Genomic DNA, 27,655 nt, shown 5'->3' on the forward strand with positions numbered 1-27,655 from the left:
TAGTTATTACAGAAAAAGAAAACAAAGAATACTGCTGTTACTGAAAAAAAGTTTCAGTAATAACAATACCTTTGTTATAAACACACTTCTTGTTATCTACCCACTTCTCTGGTGTTATGCTTTCCCTTCAGCTATCCCTTCGGGTCCTAAGGTCAACAGCTTCAGTCTGGGTGAGCAGGATTATAGCAAGTTATCACCATCCTGAGTTTTCCATCAGGAGATATATGATACTAACTTCTTCCTCTCCTTAGGATATGCGTGGGCTCATTTCTATATATTTACTAACACACTTCTTACGCCTCGCTCTTTTTTCACTAGTCTAAACTCCACATTGCATGTGAATGTACTATATAGGTGCATTTTGTTAATAAAAGACACAAACTGAAATATTTTATGACTGTAAATGATACTGTCTGTTTTATAATATATTTTTAAAAGCATAACATAGTTCAAGGGCAAATCTTTAAAGCTGTGTTCTTCTGATAATACAGACAAAGTAGCCTAACTTGAGTGAAGGCTGCCATGATTTTGTGTTGTTTGTTTTTATTCAACAGTTAAGGGTTGGAGAAGGCGGGGAAGGTCATGTGCAGCATTAATCTCAATCTGGAGAAAATTTGGGGGGAAAAATAACTAAATTATGGATGAAAGTTTCAGAACAAGCTGCAATCCTCCATTTCAGAACTATAGGGGAAAGTATGGAGTGTCTGGAAAGCCTGTGGGCCATGACAACATAAATCTTTTATGTACTTAATTGTAGCAATTTAGAATAAAAATTTGCTTCCAAATACGCAAATGTAGCTGAGCTTAGTGGTAGGGACGTTATAGCTTGTAAGTATAGTAGATGCTTGATCTCATTAATCAAGAAATGATAATTTGTATCCATAATATAAACAAAGCCTGTCTTCTCAAATGCAGGGAATTAAAATGAAATTCATGAGATGTTAGTTTAATGCTTTTTCAAAAAATTGAATGTTTCCAGCTGTCGTTGTTTTCCAGGGTCTAAAAAATTTGCCCCAAATGTGAATCACCTCTAAAATATTTAGCGCTTTAACTCTTTATGAATCAACAGCAAACAGGAATCCTGCTTTCTGGTGAAAGAGGAGTTAACAACAAAAATCAGACAATTAGGAAGCTGATGGTAGTCAGCTGGTATGCAGAATTAGAGCTACTATCAAAGATGGCTTGTTCAATAAGTGCTAGGGGAAGATGGTTTCTTTCATTGTGCTATTGCCTTTTGCTTTTCCTCTCTGCTAATTATTGATTTAGTAGTAAAGAATGATAGCTTTTCATCGAGACGCTTTTTAAACACTGTGTTTTTCCTCAGATAAGAAAAGTCATGACTAAATGGTATATGCTACTGTATGCCACTGTCATATTGAATCTACTTAAATCCTCAGTCAAAGAGTTAGAACCAACTTACTGTTGCTTCTAAGGTCTGGAATAATTCCACAGTGAATATGTTCAAGAGACTTGAATTTACAAAACTGTGTACTTTTTTTTTTTTTTTTTTTGCTTCTGGATCTGAATATGTATATCATTAAATTTATGAAGTAGCTGGGAACTGTTCATGTGGTCCCATAGTTATGCATGCGGGTCATGAGCACCTCCTCCTGAGAATTTGGACTTTAAGATTTCCCTCTACAGCATTTTATTTCTATTTTGTTTTTCTAAAATATTCTAATCTTACTTCATGCTGATTTTCTTGATTATACTAATGCTAGATTTACACCTATTTCAGTTTTACCAGCTTCAATATTATTACCTCTTATCTTTTTATCAAGGATTTAAGACTGATTTACCTTCATTTCCCTGTTCCAGGATTCATAGTATACAAGAATTTCAAATTTATTCTTACAGAAAATTGATGTCTTTAGCCTCTTTTGCAGTACAAAATCCTCCCTGCTACTTGAAAACAGTGATAGCACCAACTGCCTAATATTGTTTTTGTCACACGGTCAAGTTCTTATTTTAGCATCTTCCAAGATAGTGGATCATTAGAAATATTTCAATGACCAGGATCTCACACTTTTACCTACAGTATGCAATTTATTCACAAATCTGTGCCACAGCCAGTAAAAGAATTACAGAATATACATCTTTGTGTAGATCCAATTTCTTCATATTCACCTTTCAATAGATCACTGGAATAAGGGATACTGTAGTAGAATACCTCCCTTTTTTAAAGGCTTATAGCACATCATCTGCACTTGTTTCCTGCCTGGGTTGTGGGTTGAGTTTATAGAGGCAGTTTCAGTTCATAAAGACCTAAATGATTTAGTGTGTTTGTGATCATCTCTTGCAAGGTAATGTCAGCACTGCTACTTGAATTAGATCCATTATCGTTCATTTAATAGAAGGCTATTGGAAGATGGTTATTATGCTTTCTATGCTTTCACTGTGTAACTTTTCTTTTTAATATGTGGAACAATGCTAGACAGCTGTAAAAGGTCTAGTATCCAGTTTTGCTTTGGCTACATCTGTGGAATACAAGGCTTTTTAATGATGGGGAGATATAAGAAAGAGATTATGCTGTGTCTGTTGTTATGAACCTTAATAAACATTTATCTCAGATGAAAAACAATAACAGTTGGCCTGACGTCTTAAACTGAAATAAATAGATACTAACTTTTCAGTATTACTCAATGACCAGCAATAAGGGTCTATCAGTAGTGGTCTGTAAATGACGCACTGTGATCCTCTCTGTCCTCTTTTTACTAATTACTGATAATATTGTCTAAAATTCAAAACAGGCTACACACACAACAGGGAAGAATGCCCCTTTTGCTTAACAGATTACAAATGACAACCTGTGCATTGTACAAAGATAGAGGAATGGAAATACCAAGAAATGAATAGAAAAGAGCCAATGGTTTGAAAGAAAGGACAGCTAGGTAGGTGAAAAACCCAGCAGGTATAGACATTCAGAGTTACAAGAGTGAACAGGTGGCTAAAATATCTCAGAAACCCAACAGAGTAGCTAAGAGCATTTTATCTTATCTCAACTTGCGCTATCATATTTCTAGAATTATCATATTTCTTAGAATTAACTCTGAGTGTATTCTGCTAGCTTTTTTAAAAAAACTTTAAAAGCAATATCAGAAGTTACACTAGTAAGATAAGATTAAGAGAAGAAAATGATTAAATATGTTGCAATAAACAAATATGGTTCTTAAATTTTGTAAAGATGTGTTTACTATTACAAATTGTTTTAAATTGCATTTGTGAGTGTTTTATGTTACCTAACTTGTGTATATTCCATATATAATCCGATGACTTTAGACCATATTGTTTCATCAAAAAATACTGCTGCATTATATTTATTTCTTTAATCCTAGTACTTTGTTTTCTGGCCATATTTCTCTGCCCTACTACATAAAAGCATTAATAAAACTGTATTATTTAAATTACCTTGGCAGTGTTTTTCTGGACAAAGTGTCACATTAAAAATTCTGATTACCCCCTGCCCCCCTCCCCAAATCTATATGTATATTATTGGTCTTTCAGAAGACTTTCTGTTAAAAGGCATTAGTGAAATATCAGGTAGGCTGGAAGTGGTTTCTAGTGAGGAATCATTAAGAACTGATGTAGTTGTTTAACTTCACTAGTGATTCCGGAAGAGGGATTAGATTCATTATTAATATTCACAGATTATTCTGAATTAGGGTGAGTGTGAAAGAGACTATCAGAAAGAAGGTCATTATAACATTTGTTTTGAAAAAGTGTAAGTTTTTCAGGTTTGAATAGAAGAAAAACTTGGGAAGGTTTATATTAAAACTTGATATTAATTCATAGTCCAACGTGGCTACAGAATAACTTGATCTGAAGCTGGATACACTATGACATAATCACGTTACGGAACAAGGAAGCGATAAGTATTTTTCTTGTAGTTCTGGTAAAATCTGCACTTACTTCTAGGCACAACAATTCTAAAGAATACAATTAAGCTGAGGCACAGATTAAAGATGGGCTGTGTGAGTTAAAGAGAATAGTAGACTTCCTCATCTCTGTCTTCCCTCAGTAGGACTACCTTGTACAGTATGGACTGCACAGCATCCATCTCTTAGAAAGCAGCTTCATCCAGCACTGAAAATGGTGGTTCCTTGAATAACAGTAACAAATAAGAAGGAACTTAGGACTTTTTCTGAAAGTACTAGATAAAACATGCTGATAGAAGCATCTGAAGGATGTCAACACGTTGAAAGGTAGGAGCATGTGTGGGGGATTCAGGGGTGTTACTAGGACTAAGCCTGAAACAAATGGTGTGGTTAGAATATCAAATATGTAATAAATTCTGTTGTGAACTTAGCTCCCTGGAAGATTGTTGCAAGATCAGTTGCTTGAGGCTGTGAAAATGATCTATACGTGATGTTAGAAAACCGTTCTAGCTTGCATTAGTGGAAAACTGGCCTAGAGCAGTAATTCCCAAATGCTTAGATCTGAAATCTTCTCACAAGTCTTTCTACGTCTTGTTTTGTGTTAACCATGTTTCTGAGGACAGGTAAAACTGCTAGTACAGTCTGCCCTATCATCAAGCCATTTTATCCCTTGAAACAGGAAAAATAGCCCTTGTGCCAGTCAAAACTTAGAGCTTGTATTCAGAACTCATGTAAAACTGGTCTCTTAATGACACTACAGGTAATGAAACTTTTTGAAATGTGGATAAACTTGACATACTTTTTCAGTCCAACTTAAACCTTCATTAGTTAAAGGAAATTATTATTTCAGATAATTATCTTCTTAATCCTGCCTGGAAAACTGATTCTTTTATACCTCATACTTAAGTGTTAAGATCAATATGGTATATATTTTGCTAAGAGTAGTTATGTGTAAATACTCTTTATGAATGCATGATTTTTTTTAGAATGAAGCTTTTGACCTCTGGATGTTATTTTCAAGTTCTATTTGGATTAAAGATGCTAAGTATAAGCTTTTTTTTTTTATTTACTTGTGTTAAAATTGTAATTCCACCATGTGAGTACAGTGTTTGTTCATTTGTTTTCACAGGAGTATACAATAATTTTCTTATATGTAAATAAGCTTTAAACATGATAGGTCTCTTTTTTCAGGTGAAACTTCAGCTTTTTACCTTTTTTTTTCTACCTGTAACAATTAAGTACTAGTAGCTAGTAACAGCAGTTAAGGAAAGATCATACGGGAGAATGAAACTGAAATGGTTTCTGAATTACAACTGTACTGCACATAATATTACTGGGGACAAGTGAAATTGCATTTTCAGAAGTTATAGAGAATTCTGATGACATATTAGTAGGTTTTCTGAAAATTTTAAATCTCCTCCTAAATTAATGAATTTAGAAAGTACTTGGAGCTTTAAAACTTGTGTGAATATTAATGTGTCATTAAAATATTGACAATCTCAATTTGCTAAATTTTTCTTACTTTAAATTTTCTCAGTTCTTTTACTTGAAGACAGAGGATTATATCAAACCCAGGTGTCAGAATAAGGCCAAATTTTGAAAAGTGATACTTGTGTGTGCAATACTTCAGCTTGTATTTTCTTTTAATGAGTTGCCACATTATTCAGTTTTAATTATTACTTCCAAGTTTACAAAGTGCCAGTAACCTGGAACTTTGCACTTTCTCTGAAAATTATACGGATTTCACTCTCTCCTGACTTAGAAAGTTTTCATGCAAATTCATACCAGCGTTCTTATTTCTTAACTGCAGATGCATAACATTGATAAGAGTTATTTCTAAAACTTTATGTCAACTCAACCTTGAAATGTACTTTCTTAAGCCACAGTTCAACTTCAGACATCGATCACGCCTTCTGCTCCAAGTTTTTGGTCTTGAATACTTATCGTCAACTCTGCAAACATCTTTTTGCAAAAAGATAAGTTTTGTGTGAACAATCCTATTAGGAGATTTCAAGAATAAATCTGAAGGTGATCCAGTCCATCCAATGTGGAGATACGATTCTAGGAGTATGAAAACTTTAGCTTTAAATTCTTCCAGTTGTTAGGTTGCCTTATTTGGACTTCTGATGAACACACAAGCTTGAACTACCGTGCTCTTTTCTGAAACAGACAATGGGAAAACTGTCTTTTTCAGCTTTTTATTTTTATAAAGTTTCTGACTCTCTTGCAGTGCAATTTTAAAGTTTTATATTTGAGTATTCTGTCTTTGTTATATATATTGGCACACCAGTTTAATGGGGAGAGATGATTTAGCCGCATTTGCAGCCTGTAAGAATAAAGTCTTAGCTTCAAACTTCCATGTAAAAAGTGCAGTATCTTAGCAATATGCAAATTTAAACTACCTTTAATTGTTTTGTGATTTGCAATCCTTTACAACTATAGTCAGTATGCTACTGTACAATGAGCCTCACTTATGTCTCTTGCTCTGTATTTGAATGAGATATAAAACGGGATGGGATTTAGAAATTTAACAGGGTTCAGATGTTCTTTCTCTTTCATGCTATCCAGTTAATCCATCTAGTGTGCAAATAAGAATTTATCAATATATTTAAATAAATAACTGGAAACAATTCTAACTTCCCTTTTCTTCCCTACTAAAAAGCTTTCTTAAGAAAAAAAAATGCAAAAATTACACTGAGAAAAAATGCGGTTTTGTTTGTTGTTTGGTTTTTGATTTTGATTTTTTTTTAAGAACCATTGCACTTCTGGCTATGACTTTTGAGCTACCATGTCATCAAGGAGGATCAATGATTTAAAAGTTAGTGGTTAGTGGTATTAGTGATTTGGTGGTACCATTTAGACGGTACAACTTTTGAGCTCAGCTACAGATCTTGTATGTGAACAATCTGCAGATTGTCTGTATATACATTCAGAGAAGGAGTACTGACAGCTTAACATTGAAGAGTCCATGGTACACTGCAAAATAGCATGTGTCTATGCCCATGATCAAAATCAAATCTAAATTTGATCTCGTAATACTTTAGCCAAAGGTTTAACTAGAAAGCTAGATTGTTTCACTTGCATTACAAATATCAACGTTTGGGGCAAACTTTGTCTTGAATGAGGACAAACCTTGGCAGAGGAATGAGATGGGAAGTGGGAGGGAGGAGAAGGAGGAAATGGAGGAGGCCAAAAGGGAGGGACACAGTATGTGATCTCTAGGAACCAAATGCATTTTGTTACCAGCTGCTTGAATGAGCTAGAGAGAGAGACTGGTGAACCTTGGACCTTGGTAAACTTTTTTGGCTCTGAAGAAGCTCATGAAGGTTGTATGGAAGTGCCTAATACCTGCAATGCCTCATCTTTACTACAGTCAACTGAAGAGCATGCAGAGGTTCTGGTACCTTGGATAGAACTATCTCATTTGCAGTAATGAGCATTTTCATTGGAGAAAGTTCAGATAAGCAATGCAGTCTTGCCAAAAATTGCTGTGTAGTTGTTTGGGTGCTCCTAAATAGTTGTGTCTTCAGAGGTAGTCGCTCTTCTGATTTGTGTGGAGCAATTCTTATGTAGAACCAGTGTCATCTGCTGGCAGCAAAAGGGGAAATGAAGAACCCAGGGCTTCTGAACCCAGCTGGGTATGTTAATGATTTTAAAATAGTTTTACTTTTGTTTTGAAATCTGTCTGTTATAATCCCAGAAGCTAGGTTGTAGCTAGTCACATAAGCATCTTTAGTCTCCTTTGGAGTAATCAGTCTAATTGTATGTAAGAGGGCATAGGGTGGAGAAACGTATTTCAACCTCTTTAATGCTTGTTTAATGGTACAATTTGAGACAGGAAGAATCATTTATAACCTGCTATTATATATTTACTAATACAAACTGAAAAATAAAATTATTTTAACTACTTAAGCTGATTAATAGTGACAGAATTTTGAATTTTTCTATAGGAAAGTCATGTCCTCTTCTGTAAGTTGTGACTAGCATCACTATCCTGCATGTTCTATTTTTGTTAATATAACGATTTGAGATGGAGGTAAGTTGTCTTCTTTCATACTTACCTATAAATACCAGGCCTGTTAATAGTGCTATGTAATATATTTTGATAGAGTTTCTGTGGTAGCTGGATGAGGTGTTTCATGGTGTGTCCATAGAGTTTTCAGAAGCACAAAGAGAGAGGAACTTTTCAAGTGTTGTTTTCCTGCTTTTGGATGAAGAGAAATATTTTGCAACAGTGGACCAGCTTCTTGGCCATGGGCGTGAGTACAGGGCATGAGAATCTTAAGGATTAGTCCAAGTTATTGTATCCTATACATCTTTTAGTAATAAATAGATGTGAGTTTTATTGTTGCAAAATTGCTATGTGCCAATTTCATTCAAATAACTGTTCTGTATATAGCTAGATTTAGAAATGAAATTGAGTAGCTATGCCTTTCGTAGATGTTTTTGTTTTCGCTAAGACATAGGTTAGAAGACAAAGTAGTAACAAAAAAAAGGAAAGTTTATTTTATAATTTAAGCAAGTATGAACTCTCTGGGCAGCATGGAATTTATCTGAACTGAAAGTGAAGAAAAATATTAGAAAATTGTACCAAGTGTACTTACTGCAATGGGAGAGAGAATCAAATGTGAATCTCTTCACATTTGACTGAGGTACAGCTGTGATACAGACTTGTCAGCAGCTTGCCTTATTGTGCATTAGCAGATTAGTGCATTTTTTCATCCCTTTTTACCTTGTGTGTGTGTACAGCATATAGCATTTCTATACCATTGTTGTAAATGGATCTGTGATTGTTCTGCCCTCTAGACTGCCTAGCTCCAAGCAACACCGTTCTGGGTACCAGGTAGTTTCACTAGCACAATGTAATCATAACTCTTAGCTCCTAGAAGGGAATATGCTCAGAATATATAGGCACAGCATGCCAATCCCCATGGCAAACATTTGTGTACAATACCACAACAATTCAAGGAGACAGCAGTAGAAGTTCAACAGTTTCAAACCTATGGAAAACACAGCAAAACAAACTCTAAACAAGTACTGAAAGCTTATATATCTTATGTTGATCATTCTCAATTAACTGAGGTGAGTAACAAGCTATAGCTTTGTGCTGAACCAAGTCATCTTTGGAGCTGTCCAAATTGTTTTATGTTCCATTGACCATGAAGTGTTTTTCAATAGTAACAAAAGAAATAAAGCATCGTAGTGTTAAAATCCATTGACATGCTCCTGCTACTGCTACTCTCTTTAGATAACTGGCTAGATTCTTTTGAGAGTCATTTGCAGCAGTCTTCTCCAAGTAGTAATTTGCTGTCTCAGATGGTTTGTTTACCGCAATGTCCAAAGCCTGTAAAATATAATTCATTTAAAATTACTTGATAGCCAAATTGGTACATGCTTTCTTTGGATGATGATTTCTTTTGATGCTTTATTTGACTGACTTTCAGGGAGCACCTAACTATCAGTAGAACACGAAAGCAGAGAAAGACACCCCAGCAATCTTCCTTGCAACATGCCATGGTCAATGGTAAGGACTTTGTTTATCCAGCAATTCCATATAGAACTTCCTTTTAGGGAAGATCTTCCTCTTGCATATGATGGTATCTCACATCTATTTAATGTGATTACTGAAATAACTGTGTCTTTGGCGTCCTGCTCCTGTTATGACTATGATAATATGAACATTCTTCCTTTAGGGATAAATTTGTGGTATTTTGTAGAACATCAAACTGCAAATATTCCATTAATACAAGAAAATATATTAAAATAATACATGAACAATTTATTCGTGCATGTTCATGTTGTAGAGGTAAAAATACATTTGTGAAATTTCAGTAGCTTATCTTGGTCTTCTAAAAGATTATTGCAAATTTTTTGGACATATTTCAAGTTTCTTAATCTAGGAAGCCTGCCCATAGCTAACCCTGATATTCCCTGGCAAATTGATTTTAGTGAAAACAAGTTACTCTACAGTAGATCACAATAACAGATGTGCTTTGTCATTCCACAGGTCCTATATGATCTGTCATCAATGATCATATGACATGTACAGCTTTGACATGTTTGTGCTTTATACTGGAAAGCAACATATGAGTAAGGAGTTAGATTGCTGAGATTAAGCAGAGCTATTTTAAACTAAATTTTCAGGGATCTTAGTCCGAGTTGGATTAAGTTAAATATCTTTGTCCTAAATTTTTCCATGCTAATATTTTTACATTATTAAAGTACTGCTGAATAGATATACTTAATGACCAATCTCTCATTATAATCTGCTTTCAAATACATAAATATTATACTATGAACTCTGAGGAAATAACTAGCCTGTGTAAGTAAAACCCTTCCTTTTTTCCCTTTCAGTGTATGCCTTTTATCCTTATGATGCATCAGGTACTTTTCAACTTCTTAATCAAATGTAGATATCAGGAATGTTTTTGGATGAAAGACTATTTGTTCACAACAATTAATTTCCAGCACTCTGTTTGGCCTTTAATCTTAAACCCAATTTTATCTTTGCAGGCAAGAGGGAAAACAAAAGAAAGGCAAGAGATGATGGAATAATTATCTACTTTTTTCCTCCTCTAGATCTGTTCGGTGGTGGCTGGTTTTGTTGTAACAAAAACAAATAAAAAAGGTCCATTGGTTACCATCATTTGATGAAGATGGTTAAGGCAGCATCTATCCTTTCAAAAAAGTGTTTTGAGGTAAGTTTATTTCAAGGCAAGTGTCTCATGTTTGTGTTAATGCATTTTTGAGAGCATGATTAAACAAACTCATATAAATGTTCTCTTTCTAAGATGTTCTTTGATATGAAAGGATCCCTTTTATACTGCAAACTTTGGAGTGCTACAGGAATCCCAGCTCTGCCTTTTAATACATTATGACTTGCATAAATTCAGTTTGTTTTGATTTCCGTTGTCCCTGATCTCTCTTTGTGCATAGCGTTTTCTCAGTCTCTGAGATGAACTAGGTGTTCATCTAGGTGTTTCAGGAGAGTCCTCTTTTCTAACTTAATAGAACTGTTCAACAGTTCCATCAGTCACAACAGATCACTAAAGTATGACTATGGTAATACTTTTTCAGATAGTGTTGCTGCTCTCCTTCCCACATTTTTTTTTCAAAACAACCTCTCTTTTGGAAAACTGCCATTGCAACAAAATGTTTTCCTGTCAGCAGTCAAAGCTACAGCTTAACCATAGTTTTACTTCATGTTGTTGTTCACAAGAAGTTTTTAAAGACTGCTGTCCTACAAATGTCCTATGTAGAATCTTGGTGATGTCCATCATATCCACATGGCTCTCAGCTCCTTATTTTTCAAGTCCAGAGCACTGTATAAAATGGGTTTCTCTATTTTCTGTTAATATACTTCTTTACATATAGGAAAACCTTCTAATCACCTGAGCTGAATTTTGATCATCTTCAGTCACATCTTGTCTATTATATGCTTCCTACTTTATTTAATTTAGTCATTTTTCTAGACAGAAGACTGTTCTGATATGTAAAAATATGTTTGTGTATAGGGAAGAAAGATAAGCATATTTTAATTGCATCTCTGATTAAATATCATGTAGTCACAATTTTAACTGCTCATAGTCAAAATATATGCTTAACAACTATCTAAATTTAGCCTACCATAAAGCAAAAGATTTAAATCCTATTGCAGAGAAGAAATCCTACACTGATGCTCTCCAATCAGCAAACTGTATATTTAGTATATTTTTCCTGTGCTAACCTTGTGTTAATAAACTTCTTTTTGGTAAGAAGTTTTTCTAATATGTGGATCACCAAGCATATTACAAAGGATATCACTATCTTTTTTATAAACAAGAGTTGGAATAGGTAGGTGGAATACTGCTTCTAAGTTCACGTTTTTTAAATACAGAAGGCTTTTTTTAAAGATTGGAATGTTATTTAATTCATGGTAACTACACACTTTCCATGCTTCCTACTTTCAAAGAAATTATATTAATTCTAAAAACACCAGGTTTATCCAAGTTTATCCAAGTTTACAGATGGGGAAATGGATAGTTAGAAAGGTAAAAGGACCTTCAAGGCTATGGAAATATTAAAGATAACAGCTGGAATTCACACGAGGACATTTAACTTCCACCATAATTTTTTGTGTCCTATTAGAATAGAGTATGTTCGGCTTGAGTTTAGTTTGAGAAAATGGAAAATAATAAAAGGGAAAAGTTCTCCCAGATTGTCCAGTATGAATGAACACAGGGAGGTGAGGGTGTGTGTTGAAATATCTGCTTTGTCATTTTCCATTGAAAAACAGGAAACTTTCCTTGGAATGGAGAGGCCTGGCCACCATCTTCTGCATAATTTTGACTTTCGTAGAATAAAGGCACTATCTTTGAAAATAATGCTCCAAACACAAGCTGATGTAGACTTACTGCCTCTGCATGCAAGTATCCCAAGTGGGCTTAGAGTGCAGAGTAGACTTTTCATCTTACATTCTTGTGTTTATGCCACTAAAGATCCGGTTACAATGTTTACAAAGCCAGTATACTTTAGGAAAACGTGTGGACGTTTTTGAAGGAAATTATGACTAGTTTAGTAGGTGGTATGTAGTTAATTTAGACAATTTACTTTATACATCCAGGCTTTTCATCTTCATACAGTTTCTTATTTGCAGCTAATGGTTTAGTCTTGCCATTTGCTGTTCTGGAAAGTTGATCTCGATCAACTTAACTGACAATAATAAAATAAAATAAAATTAGTAACGAAATTGTGAAGATAGATATTTTTGTCTGTTTTCAGTTTCTAAAATATCTAGAAAACTTGCCACAGACTGCTGTATTATTCAGAATTAAACATATTATAAAATAAGTTACATTTACAGAATGGAAATTAGAAACTTGTTCCTTTTCAAATCTCTAATTAACACTACCAAACATGTTGTGTGCTTTGGTAAAGTAATCAGGAAAGTCTTAATATCATCAAATTCAGACTTCATTAGAAATCTTCATTTGAATTGGAGTGCTCTGCTGTTGGCATCCATATTCAAATACAGATGAAAGAACTGTAGATGCAGCTGATCTAACAGAACAAAACAGGTTATTAAACTAGAGAGCAGTGTTCAAAAATTTTTTGTAGGGAAAAGATTCATTAGTCGGATCTCTTGATCAGTGCCTAATACATGATTAATCATTTGGTCTCTGTGAAACATGTAGTTCAGATCACTTTTAAATTCTCGCATTTATTGTACCATGGACTGAAAGAAAAATTTTCAAGAAAGTAATATATAATTAAAGCTAATAATAGTTCTCCTTTTAGAGAGAATTTCCTTGAATTAAAAAAACCTAATATCACTTCTTTATGAAGAGTAATTTGTGCAAAACCTAAAAAGCAAACACTATAGCCCAGTGTGGAGTGCAATTAATTTTTACATTGAAATTTTGCAGCTTACTGAAACATTCTATTCTTTTTTCTTTCCTATAAATAGGTTCATTCAGATACAAGCTTTGCCTAGCCAATGAAAAGTTTAGCTAGCTTTTAGTTAAGATTATTAGAAAACATCCAACATCTTTTTAGGCATCTTGATAAATGGCTAGATCATTTACTGATTCAGAATCAACCACTTAACATTATCTCAGAAAACTGAATATAACTACCACTTCACAAAATCAGTATACTTTGACATCGGGGCAATCTTACTCCCACAGAAGAAAGTTTAGTGAATATAATGTTCCACCACATTTCTTCTTGAAAGTAAAAATAAAGCTGTCTCTTCCTAGGATGTTTAAAGTATTGTGTGCACTTTGGAAAAAAATAGTATAAAATGGTTGTGAATAATTTGAGCCTTGAAACCAATGAAGATCTTAAATAGCTTCCATCTAGCCAAACTGAAAACTGAAATAGGGTTAAGATTGTACATGGTCAGTGGAAGGGTGATCATATGGTAGAATTCCATGTGACAGCAAGAGGGCTGTACTTAAAAACTGGTCTCAGTCCTATCTCTTTTGTGCCTGCAGTTCTAAAGATAAAGTTTTCAATGCTGGTGAAGGTGCAGAATGAACTGTGGATTCGGAGCATTAGAGAGATTTTTCTTTCAAAAACTTAGCTTGCTGGTAAGTCTAAACAGATGCAAAGCTGTGCACAAGTGACATGACGGCTGCATCGGTATTGTGGGCTTTGTATATTGTTGCTTTACTTCAGATTGAATAGAGGAATTCATTATAGGAATTTTTAAGTGCAGCTTTTTATTGCTACAGCTTTTATACGCTGGCTCCTTCTCATGTTTCTGCTTTTAGGCTTACTTTTCTTGTCTTGAGTGCTGAGTTTCTTGTCTTGGGGCCAGCTGCTCCCACTCGTCTTACTGCTATATAACTTAGGATAATAACCAAATATCTGTCCCAAGGACTCACTCTCTTTTTTTTTTTTTACAGGATAGAAACAAAATATTTTTCGCTAATAAGTGTTTTGAACTCATTTTGTTGTTTCTTTTCCTGTTCTCCTTCCTTGACTTCTGTTTCCACTTTCTATTCCTTGATGTTGACGTTTTCATAAAGCAAAGGCAGAAACTATTTTCTACTTTGTCTCTACCAGAAATCTATCAGTAAGTATTGCTGCGTCTTTCAATGCTCTTTCACTCCTGAAACCTTAATGGACTCCCTGCTGTACAATGCTTTAAAAAGTTTTAAATACTGACTGCCAGGTGCGAATTACAGTAATATTCAATTAAGAAGAAAACTACTGATTCATCTTCATATGTAAGCAAATAAGTGTGAAATTGGTGATTTTAGTATTTATGGAGGTCTGGGGGCTCACTGTATCTTGCCTATCAGCTCAAAAGCACTAGCCAGCAAAACAAAGTCAGCTACGATCAAGTGTTATTTTCTATATTATTCATATTTTGCCATACACAAAATAAAAATACATCAACAGCCTAAAATCAATTTACATTTTTAACACAGTCTAACCAATGATCATTCTATGGATCAGCTGATGATCCCATTTAACACTGTGACCACTCTGTCAGGATCTGTGTTGTTAAGATTACAAAGCTGCCGATAACTCAAAATTTCAAGGTAACCTAAGTTGTATTATTTCCAGTTCTGGTACCACTACCACATATCAGTCCTCTTCCTGGAATAAGTGGGAGTGTTAACTGCTTTCCCCTTGCTGCCTTGGCCTTAGGCAGGCAGCAAGGGGAAAGCAGTGGTTTTTGTGCAACTGGTATGTGCCAAGTCTGGCCAGCATGAGAGGAGTTACAGGAAGTTCAGGCATGTTTGTTAAAGACAGAATCTTAAGAGGTTTTAGCTGTTAAATGGCTGAAGCATTTAAAGTGGGTTTTTGTTTTGGAGAGATTATATCAATGTTTGCTATAAGTAAAATAGATTTGAGTAAATTTCAGTAAATAGAGCTGCTTTTGATCTGTTTTTGATCAACTGAACTCACGCGATCAGTTTATGAAGCGGCAATAGCAGATCATGTGATTAAGTCATGCAAGATTGTCTGTGCTTTTTTCCTTCTAAATAATTATAGCATTTGCAGAGCAGCTGAATGTGTGATTTTTTAAAATCAAAATCAAAAATAATTCAAAAATATCAGAGACTTAAGGAAAAACTCATTCGGAGTAAGGATTGCTTAACAAAGAACATAATATCTAGAGTTAGCAGCTAATTGTTGTCTAGAAGTCTTATATTGTGATCTGGTCCTATCACTTTATCGAAATGATATTTCTTTCTGCAACTATTGGGGAGAAATAATAGCCTATCACTATGAAATATTGAGAGGATTGGACAAGGATCTCTTGTATTTTCTTTTCATCTGTTCCACTTACTTGCTCTGACCATAGGCAAGTAACTTTCCCTCAGTGTGTGCCCAGCATAAGGCACTCTCACAGAGTAATAGTTTTGTAAAGCACCATCAGATTACCAAGAATAGTTTGAATTAACTTTGTTTATTTTCAGAGAGGTTGCAAGAGCCACTGGATGGTTCTGAATTTATTTCCTAATTATTTTCATACAAATCTGCTGAACATGCACTTTTTAGAAAAGGTTTAACCATGTTTGTTTGCAAATATATTACTTTTGGCCTTCTCTCCCACCTTTTCTTTCAGATCCCTGAGAAATTCCAATTTTGCATCTAAATAATTCTACTTCGTTTTGACTGATGCTAAACTGCAGTTGGTTAAAATGTAGTTAAAACCTTTGATACATGCACAAAGTATATGGCTTGCCTTGCCATATTTTTATTTATTAGGTTGAATAAGCTGCTGTTTTATATTAACAAAAATGTTGGTTCATTGGTTTTGTTTTGTTCTGTTTTTTCTTAAGTAAGCATTTATGAGAGACAGTATAGCTGTTGAGTAAGGTTTCTTATTTTTCTCTCCTCACTTTCTAAATATTAAACTTCAGCACCTATATCAACTACAAAAATACTACAGTGGCATATTGGAGACAGAAGTCCAACTGTCAGAACTGCTTTATGGCTGCTTTTATCAGCATATAGTTTAGTGTGCTCAGAGTGCCATGGAAACCAAGAGAATCTTCACTGCTCTGTGCTGTTTGTCATTCACTTTGTTTTGAATGTAACCTTTCAATATAGAGTGGTGATGCTTTGGGTTACAACTTTTTTTGCGTCTCCATGCAAACTGAATCCATTTCTGCTTCAGGAAATGTTCCTGTAGTACTAAATGTTTTTTTTTAGATTCACTAATGACTCCAAAATAGCATGTGTTCGGGAGAGAGAAAGGGAAAGGCAGGACGGGTGATGAATTTCTGCTGTCTCAAGAGCTCTTTTTTCCTTAAAACCAATCCTGGGTCAGTTCATCGCAACAGCTGTTTCGGCCAGCAGAACTGATATGCGTATACCAAATTATACACTATCTCGCTTTCTTTTTTCTTTTCTTTTTTTTTTTTTTTGCACAGCACTCTAGTGCTGTTTCTGCGCTTGATGTTTGTCTTTCCCAGAAAGTATTTAATGCCAGCTTCAATTAGGGCTCTTCTTTAAACGTAACACATGCATACGTGCATTTCTCACAGTATGAGCATTTAGTTTGCATAAGAGGTAATCATGTCAGTTATATTGATTTCATAAGGATTTGTTTCTGTAATAACATCAGGTGAATCTCCCAGTATATATTACATGACAAACAGTAAACTACTCCTTTATTAAATATTGTAACATGTAAATATTCTTTATCTATTGTCATTAGAGAATGTTTGAAATTCCTATGAATATGTTTTTAGACTACAGTAAGTGAACCATGTGAAGTTTTCTTGGTATTTTTCTTTTCTTTGAAATTCCAAATACCACCATTTCTTTATTTTCTTGTACTGGAGACTGATTAAAAATATAATCTGGTGGCGAATACCTCCGTGACCAATGTATTGACATAACTGGGCCTAGGAACACCTTTATCATTAACAAAATTTTAATATCTTTGTTCATTATATGTTCATTTGCAGAGAGATCTTCTGCTTTGTTTTTTTGTGACATCTGGTCAGCTTTCTATGACAGCTGTGATCATGTTCCCTTCCCATCAACATGAGCCAGTTCACCCTATTCCCAGAAATTTGCAAACACAGGTTTGCTTTTGTAGTAAGATTAGCTTCCCTCTTGTACAAAATGAGGTCATTTACAGCAAGAGTTTAGCAGCACTGTAAAGTCTGTTCATTTCTTTAGCTATGTTGCTGCACTGCATTATGATGGAAACAGTAAGAAAAACACAGCCAAGAATACTTCAACGTACATTCTGAATTTGTTCAATACAGTTATGAACAATAGTATCTTAGGCATGAATAATGCAGACCTTATTTTCCGATTTTTGAAAATTAAAAGATTTTCCTCTGCTGTTTTTGAGGCATCATATTTATTAATCAGAGAGAAAGCTGTTTTGGCTAAACTTACTTCATCTTTTGGGTGGATTGAAAAATTAAATTTGATATCTCACTGCTGTTGCTATAATTTGAAATTGGCAAATCTCTATTTCTCATTAGGATAAAACCTTTGATATCAGTGCATGACAAATGGATTGCTGATGCGAACTGTAGTAATTCTGTAACAGCTGTTAATGGGTCAAGAATTTGTGAATAAAAAATTACACAATGGAATATATGTAGCAGAGATGGAAAATCTATCTGCTCAAAAAATCCAGTTTCCGTAAATGCACTTAAATGTCTTCATATTTATGTTATTCACATAAATAGTGCTATTAGTTTTTGTTTTCTGTATGACGATACAGAGTAATCTGAGTCCTACAAGTCAAATCTTACTATCTAATCTGAAGGCATTTCAGCATTCTCAGGATTCTTTTGTGGTAAGTACCTACTTCTGTGGTACCCAGGTACCTAAGACAAGTGATAGTGTCTTATGCTTAACTAGATGATATTTTTTGTCTGCAGATATGCTTGAATTATAACTGATCCTAATATGAGCCCTAACTGATATTAGGACTCCATAAAATTTCACAAATTATTCTCAGTATCATTGAACAGAATCTGTGCTGAGCTTTAGAGATGAGAAGAAAATGGTCAGAGGGAACAGAAGGGAGCATGCTCAGAAGTAGTAGTTAGTACAGGGAGTCCATGGAATGATGAAGCTAATGAGCACAGAAGAGTGGATGGGAGTGAGACATATGGCTATTCCAAGACCCTAATACAAGGGGATGGTGAGGATTAAGGAATATGGGAGGATGACATAAGGGGAATTTGATGGGGAAGACCTGAAGAATGCAAAGAATTCTTGGTATATTTAATAAACTTGCCTGTAAAAAGACACAAAATGTGCATCATCCAAGTACTATGCAATAAACATGTACAACTCGTGTATATGAACAAAACAGGGAAAATTCTAATTATTTGGGTTCAAAACTGGCCGTCCAAATATGAGTAGACAATGAGTTGCTGAATTACGAGCTTCAATGTACAGAGAATTCAAAGTATTATCGTGGAAAATGAAATCTTCTATCTCCTAACTTACTGAAGTGCCAGATCTGGCATGCAACACATGTTCAGGGATGGAGATTTGTTGCAAGGAAGCAAACAAAAGGAAAACCGAGCAGGCATATGCAAGATGGTTTTTTTGCTTTTTAGTTCCTACAGTTCAAATAGACTGGTAGCAACCGCTTCTGCAACAAGCTGTAGTAGTAGTCGCTTTTCCCTTTATTGCAGCATACAGTTTTTGTTTTCTTCATGTACATCTAGGAGATTATCCATACGTTTTATGTTGAGACACTGTATGACCATTTCTTGACAATACTATGGAAAAGTATCCATCTTTTGAGAGGACATCACAAAGAATCATAAACAACTCAGTTAAACAGCCTATATCCTCATTGTGAGCCATTAGAACCTACTTTAGACATAGATTTCCAGACGTCACAGTTAGCCAAGGCTAAAACACCTCCAGATAACGCTGACATTTTTTTGTATGGATCACAGAAAGTATTAAGCCAGAACTTAGAGCCTGGGTAAAATAAATATTGTATGTATAAACTTAGGGAAGGAAGAGCGAAGTAGACAGGAGAGTAGAAAACGACACTGTTACTACTAGTAGGTAGTTTTCTGGGAAATGAAGAGATGTATGGTGTCGTAAATGAATGCTGTTTTCCAGAACAAAGAATTCTGTTCTCTCCATCAAATGAGTTTGGTAATCTTACTGGGGCAATTTGTTTCTCCCGGAGGAAAAGTCTGCAAAACATTTGATCTGCAGAAATACGATGAGCAGGAGATGATCATGAGAATGATGACTGTCATGACAATGTCTGTGTATCTTTTTTTAAACTGAATCTTGATTGTGTGCATTTCATGGACTGCATTAATAGGCCTGAGAGGAAGAGAGAGAGCCCAAAATAGCTTGTGTCACCTGTATCTGAACATACTAAAACAAATGCGTAAATATTTTAAGAAACATAGACTGAAAACAGAAATTCCGAGGTTATGTAAGTTAGAAAATGTTTCCAATGTTAGAAAAAGGTGTAGCTTTTTTTTTCCTATCTCCTGTTGGATTTATTATTTCCTCCTCTTCCCTTCCATACAACAATATTATCATGACAGACTTTTGAAGAAAGCTTCAACCTGTTTTTTCGCATTTACTAATATCTTCTCAGCTAATCAGCTAACTAAAGCTGTAACTACAGTTAGCTAATCTCAGCTAACTTTTCCAATTCAAATGTCGCTTCTCAGCACCTCTTTGTTACTGTGCAGTTGTTTAATTTGCTGAGCAAACTAAGACTCCTGGTGATGTTTTTGCAAATAAAGGAGCAGCCTGAACAGGAAGCTGTTGTTCATTCCTTTGTTACCTGAATGCCTCCGCTTGTATGAATCTTCTGCATTCTGTGGAGCTGAGACTAAAAGAAATGATAGTCATTCTGACTAGTTCCACTAAACTGCTTAGCTTATTCAGTGGAATTGGTTTATGAAAGCTCCCGAAAGGTTTTTTAAGCAACAGATATCATTGTTTACCATCCTAAAAGTCACAGATTAAGAAATTAAAAAGCATCTGAAAGTAAGGATCGTTTCATCTAAAGGAGGCTCAATTTGCATGCTATAGATGTAATGAATAGCTTTCAAGTCTAGTTAATGTAGTAACTTAGTAAATAGGTGACTTTCAACCTTTAATGTTTCTTTAAAAACTGAATAGTTTCAAGTTGCGTTCACAATATATTTCTATATAAATTCATTGCTTGTTTCATACAAATCTATACTATCATTCTATATAGGGCAAATGAAGCAGAAGGCAGGTTGCATTTATCCTATGACAAGATGAAAAGCTGATTACGCAGATGAGTGCAGATGAAGTGGAAACCTCTCAGAGATTAGGTTTTGCTCTCGGTGTGCCCTACATTGCAGCCTGACATAATCGTTTCATGTTGGTTGCTTTTTGTGAACTCTTCCTCCTCTCTCTCCGTATAGACCATGTGCCTGTGAAAAGGGAGGTTATCAAAACAAAGCAATCATTAATCTTTGTTTGCAAGTCCTAAACATCAGAAGGGAAAGCCTTACTTTCAGCCAGCGTTTTTTCCATTACCTAGTCTGTACACATCTCTCAATCTGCACAACTTGAGCTAGTGATTTGGTATAGGAAATCAGTTTATGGCCACAAATTTTCAGGTAAGAAGGAGAAAATTCAATTTGTTAAGATTTCAAAAGGATTCATTTTGGCTTCTTTACATAGGCAGCAATGGGAAGTAGGCTAAAATGACAGGAACGTGAAGATCTGCAGTGTTTCAAGTAAAAGTGGATGATTTCCGTTAGATAATTTTACATTTGTTTATGAAAGATTGGCACAATGATCTAATTAAAACATGTAATAAGCATCCCACTCGCTATTGAAGCTCGGTGGAACCAAATGTGACATTTTTAGCAGGCTGCAAGTTATGGTGAGAAATGATATTTCATTGCAAAGTTTCAACATTTCTGATGATCTTAAACACCCGTGGGAATCACAACACTACTTCTTCTCCCAAGAAGGTCTGTCACTAGGAGTGTTTTAACCTTAATTGTGTTATTTCTGAATTGTCCTGTTACAAAGGCCTTTCTCGTCCATTAGGGTGCCTGTCAGAATGGAGTACTTCCAGTGAGCAATAGCAGGAAGATTACCTGTAGGAAACAATCTTTGGACCAAATAAACTAGGTTATTTCCTTGCTCCTTATAAAATCGCGCACCTTAAAGTAGCTTTAGATATTGCCTCTTCTATGAGCTAGTTTAGGAAATGAATGTATGCTGCGATTTACTGCTTCAAGCAGCGCTTAGGAAGATAGGATAGGATCCCTCATTCTCCAGTGCTGTAGTTGGGAGTTCAGACTGGTTTGTGTAAGAGCCATACTGCAATTACCAGGGTAAGCAGTAGCTATACAATTGGTAGTGATGCTCTTCCAGGGTAAGAACAGATTTGATGGATTATGGCAAAAATAACCAGGCTGAAGCCTCAGTGTGTTAGCACCCCCAGAAGCCCCAGCCTCGCTGGAACAATCTGTTTTCTGATACATGAAGCGTCAAGACTAAACGGTAGAAGGCAGTCCTTCCGCAGAGCCAGAAAACACCTCCAGCCCACGGAAACCCTTCTGGAGAGGAACAGGGTGAGAAGGACGTCTTCCTGCACGCTTGTAACCTGTGCAGGCCAGCGAAGGAGCCGGCTTGCGCCCGGGGCTCTGCCGCCCTGCTGCCGCCTGCCTTCAGCCGCGGGGCGGCCGCTCCTCTCTTGGCCACTGTCCGCTGCTGCGCGGTTGGTTCCGCAGCCGAGCGGGGGCAGCTGCTCCGCCTGAGGATTGGTCACTTGGCCTGTCAGTCCTCCCGTGCCTCCTCCTCCTCCTCCCCCGGGGCCGAAGGGACGCACGCACGCCGAGGGGCTCCCGCGCCGGGCATGAGCCGCGACGCGAAGGCAGCGCCGGCGGCGGCGGCGCCCGCAAACAGCACGGGCAGCGGCAGCCGCGCAGCCGCTCAGCATCCTGTGCTCTCCCCTGCACCTGCACCAGCAGCAGGAGCATCTGAACCCAGGGCACCGCTTCCCGCAAAGGTAATAAATACCCTTTGGTTTGTTTTTATCTGCTACACTGCCCATCTGCCCAGTTCCCTGCAGTGGTTTCCTCGGCTGCAATTGAATGGGTGGAAAAATGAAAACACAAACTTAACCGGGGCAACGAAGGGTGATATTTACTCTTCATTAGCATCTCTCTCTCCCCCTCTGCTTATTTATAAATAGCTACTGAGGGAACAGGCAAGCTGGGATCTCTTAGTTCCTCCTGCAGTCCTAAGAAAGTCCTTAGCTTCCCTCCCACCCCCTTTCATGTCAGTGCTACTAATGTAAGATGTTACTGGGTTATTTCTCCTACCTCAAAATAACTTTCAAAACTGTATGCTCTTTTTCTGCTAAAGTATGGGATAGATTTGGTAAAGTGGAAAATGCAGATTGCTGTAACTCTCATGCATTTGATGGATGCAAATTTCTTCATGCACTGGGGAGGGCAGATGAATGGAAAACACATGATTAATATCTAGAGCATTCAGACAATCTGTTACTCAAAATTGTAGGACTTATGGAAGTCACCGTTACAAATGAGGCTGCTCAACTGTTACCATGAATTGGAATATACTGTAATTTGTAAATTCCTTTTACATGTTGGAAAAGTGTTAAAAGGACCCATACTGATGCTCTGGAGAAATCCTTCTCTTGCTGAAGGATACCAGTGTATGTAGGCAACTAAAACACATTTTATTTCCTTCAGATGCAATGTTAAATCACACTATGATCCAGCTGACTGAGAACTGGTCTGGGAACTTTGTCCTTCTGCTGGCTGTCCCTCAGTCTTGCTGTGTGGTCTCTACTTTCCCAACAGTAGCAGGGATCGTAATAGGTCCTCACTTTCCTGAAGCTCCACAAAAAAAAAAAAAAAAAAAATCTTGAGAAACAATAGACAAGTTTTGATTTCTTTTATAATTTTAGTCATTTAGAGCATTTATTTCCATCCATCCTTTGAATTGTTCATCACAGTTTAATGATAATTTTCCTTGTAGAAACATCCCATGCAAATGCTACCATCAAACCATTAGGTTTAATGATAACATTTAAACATGTTTAAATGTTCAATGAAACATTTAAAGATACTGCTACAAGTATATAAGTAATGTTACTATGAAGATTAGGTAAACCTCTTACATACAACATTCTGAAGCTTTCGCCTTTCCCGTAGCCTGGCCTCTGCTTGCAGGTGAATTGACTTGTTTTGGGAAGTTTCAGCAGCAGTTGTTTTTCCGCCACTTGGGATTAAATGGAAGGTGGAAGAGATGAAGAAGAAATTATTTTTACAGTACTAAATAAGTAGAAGAAAGTGTCACCCACAACATTGTTTCCTTAATTTGAATGACTGTAGACAGAATGTCTAGGGATAGAAAGCTGCACTTTGGTATGGAATCAACCCCTCTTGTGAAATATCTTTTTAACACTGCAATGCAAACTAGTCTTGACTTGAGTGAAAGCTATCTCATTAAAAGTCAAGTGTCATGAACATGCATGTTCCCTTATGTTTTTTATGTATGTTTGAAGTATATAGCTACATGAACATAACTGAATGACTTAATCATGTAGTAAGTAGTGGCCAAATGGTGAATGTTTCTCTAATACTTTGTAATTTGTTAGGATGAGATTGAAGTAAAGGCATGGGTAAAAGTAAGTTATTTCTGTAGAGGCTTCCTTGCATAGACAGGTATTTCCAGAAAATTTGAATTTTTTTCTTTCAAACAATTTCTTAGAGATGACTTCAATGTAGATAAATTATTTGTATTAATACTACAGACTTCTATCTTTGGTTTCTCATATCTACGCAGAGTGGATCCATCTATCAATCCTTGTTCACTTAATTTAAAATAAACTTAATATTTTTCAAAGTGGAGCATAATGTATTGCTAGTATAAGATGATAAATTGGAGGAAATCTCACTCTGAGACAGTTTATCAACTGGAGACTGGAAAAGACCTTTTCCTTTTGTGGAATCTATGGGCAAGTATCAAATAGAATGCTCAGAGATGGCAACTTTTGAAAATAAATGAGAATGTAATGAATGTCAACTCCATTCTGATGTTTTTCAGGATATAAAAAATACTGTAAAGGGTCAATTTTATCGGAGATCTGAGGAACTATGTCTTGTGGGTTTGTTTTTTGTTTTTAACTAGGAAAAGACTAATAGCCTACCCTCTCCACCCATCTTTTTCCTTGGGAAACAAGGGGGAATAACTTTTCAGCTTTATTTAAGAACTCTTCATAATTTGTCTATGTAAATAAACATGTAATCTTGGCTCTTTACAATTCCATTTAATAAGGTAATCCTTTCTGAGACTTTGATCCTGTTTTCACTTACATGCATAAAATACCTGAAAGTGGAAGCAAAAGTGGAAAACAGCCTTTTGGAATGACCCCAGATGATGCTCTGCTGGCCAAGAGTGGGAAAAAGAAAGCAAGGCCAATCATAGAGATCTACAGTGGGGCAGCTTTCTGCTTTTTATTTTACCATATCATTTAAAGATTGAATGAGAAAAATTTCCATGTGCCTCTGTGCTGCTGTTTTCAAAAAGTATTTGCCTCCCTTTCTCCACCCAATCTTCTTAGCATCTCAAAAATGTTTGTCAACTTTTAATTGTGCTTTAGCTATTTTGGCATGAATTCTTCTTCTAGCTTTGATCTTTTTGGCTTTTTTAAATATATAGTCAATTATACATTAGTTAATTACATATTCTGAGTGTATATTCCTTTAGCTTTTAGTTATCATGAAGAGCTCCAAAAAGTAGGAAACTCTCCATCATGGAGTAATCCCATAGCTACAACTCACTGGAATCTGAACTCTAACTGTCTGTAAGTCACTTCTATTTTTTCAGCATGTTTTATATATTTACGTGCTATTCCTTTGTACCCAACCCCTCTTTTTTTTTATTTTGAATAATCATTTCTCACTGTTTTCTTTGCTGGTTGTGGCTGTCCATATTTATTTGCACGTATCTGGGGACAGTAGATGCAAAGACTATGCTATTGTTTTAATGACCAAGCACTAGAAGTCAGTGCTAGTAATTGCTGACTTTTGGTCTGACTATATGCCTAAAAATCCATTTAGCTTAACATTTCTCTGGGATAGTAGAGCCTGTAGAATCTAGAGCTGTAGCATGGAAGCTGCTATGTATTACATAGGGTTTTTTTTTTTCCTTTTCCTTCTGCCATGATCATTTCAAGCTTTATGCAACTTCACAACCTCTTTTCATATTAATCCTTGTGGCTTTGCTCCCCCATAAATGTTGCCAGAGCAGAGATATGAGATGTATAGTGAGTCTCAGAGCTTCTCCTGTCTGAGAAGAGGGGAAGAAAGCATACAAAATGCACAAAATGTGCTGCATGAATTCTTATCCAAATAACTATGTTTTCTAATCATGCAGATACTATTTCTACACTTTCTATGGAAAATTGAACTTCTAATCATCAGCTTGAACATTTAGCTTGATTTAAAACTAGTTCTATGTGGCCACAAGTGAGGGCTTAGTATCTCCAGAAGACCACATATATTTTGTTGAATTGGGCCCTCAGAAAATTACGTAAGACCAGTATATTCTTAACATTGAAGTACTTCTGTCCTCCACTTGGAGTCATTAGGTCTTCTAAGTGGTTTGAAATGGTACTACTGAAATCTTAAAGTAAAATTTATACTTATTGCCTCAAGATCTAGGCTAATCTTTTTTCTTAAAGCTATTCTTCTTATCCTGCTGTATTTTTAAACTCATTACACTGAAAACTTCTGTTTTGATATTTTCGCTCTTTTGCCATGAAGGCTGTCTTGTTCCCATTGAAGGCAGTTTGATCCCCATTAGGGCATCTATGCAGCTTGCTTAATCTTAAAATAATCTGAGTTTTCTAAGTATTTTAAAAATTAATATTATTTGTAGAGGTGCATTTCTCTATAGACAAAGTTGCTGAATTTAATAAAATTTCCATGTGAACTGTCTTCTCTGTTAGCACACAGACCAAGAGAACGGTGACATATGAGCAATTAACCTAAACCATTTTAAAGATATTTAATTTTTTTGATGTTAATTCATCTGTACTTAAAATAGGACAGACACATTGGACTAAATGTTGAATATATAAAAGCCAATACTGCATACATTTATTTGTATAACAGGCCTTTTGAAAATCTGCAATCCATCCTCTCAAATGGAGAACAATCAAATTTAAAACATTTTAATTGTAGTCATATGTCAAAAACATTTACCTATGAAATCTATGAAATATTGCTAGGAAAAAGTTCCACTGAACAGAATAGATATAACCATACTGCTTTATTTTAACGCTTCCATCCCTGAAGTGTTAATATAATTATCGCAAGTCATACACCATTTCATCCCAGTACAGCCCAGGTTTTCAAAATTTGAACTATTAATACCATTTTTGAAGGTTTTGTAATTCAGGTACTCTAAGTTCTTTCAGAGTAAAGCAATTCTAAGATCACTAACGTTTGGGGAGGGGAAAGGGTTGAAAAGCTTTCTGAGTCTATTCTCAAAGTTTGCATACGTTTATAAAATATTTTAAAATATGCATAGTTAAGAATAGGTTTGTCACTTGTGAAATACATGTTTCAGGATTTTTTTCGTGAACCCAAGAACTTAATGCGGGACAGCATCTTTGAAGATGTAGAAAGATGTATTCAAAGCTTGCTGGCATGGTGGGGGAAGGTGAGGGTGGAGCGGTGTTCCTAAAATCAAAAATGTTGTTGTTGGATTTGTTCTTTTTTTATTATTATTCATGTGAATTCCATTTCCCTTCTGTCTTCACTACTGAAGTGTCCTTGGCATCTACATCTCCTTTTCTGGTTGATCTAAACTCTTGCAGCCCGAATTATTCTCATTGCTCATCAAATAGTTCAAAGATTTCCCGTAACATAGCCTTTTAGTTTTCTTCTCCTGGGCTTTTCTTAAGCACCATATTGGGTTTAAAGTTCTTATCCCTGTCTTCAGAGTATATGGGTATGCCAGAAGTGTCTCTGGAAGCGGTGTCTGGGGAAAGCTCTTTGACTGGAAGGGCAGCACACTTAATGCTTGTTTTAAATACCACCATGAAACTAACAAACATGGACACACAATAATTAAGCAAATAAAAACCTAATATTTTGATTTAGCAAAACTAAAAATGATACACAATGCAAACTCTAGTGAGCTACAGCTACGGCAACTCAGTTCCTTTACCTGATATGCATACAGCAAAATATACTTACTTATTTCCTCCAAAGCAGTATCATGAGGTGCTTTCCAGAGTATATCTAGGACCTAAAACTAAAAGCAGGTAAAAATGAAATAAT

At 35.7% G+C, this 27,655-nt stretch overlaps 1 protein-coding gene across 3 annotated transcripts in view; it reads left to right on the plus strand.

The window, feature by feature from the left end:
• The first annotated feature begins 22,237 nt into the window (after positions 1-22,237).
• Positions 22,238-27,655, plus strand: part of FMN1 (formin 1) — a 195,357-nt gene continuing 189,939 nt past the window's right edge. Inside the window, exons 1-2 of one of the 3 annotated variants that reach the window (XM_009689950.2) lie at positions 22,238-22,341; positions 25,074-25,170. The gene's annotated coding sequence lies outside the window, so the exon portion shown is untranslated. The remainder of the gene's footprint in view (positions 22,342-25,073; positions 25,171-27,655) is intronic. The other 2 variants (XM_009689953.2, XM_009689952.2) reach the window with 2 other exon arrangements.

Source organism: Struthio camelus, chromosome 5, assembly GCF_040807025.1.
Source record: "Struthio camelus isolate bStrCam1 chromosome 5, bStrCam1.hap1, whole genome shotgun sequence".
Classification (NCBI taxonomy): domain Eukaryota; kingdom Metazoa; phylum Chordata; class Aves; order Struthioniformes; family Struthionidae; genus Struthio; species Struthio camelus.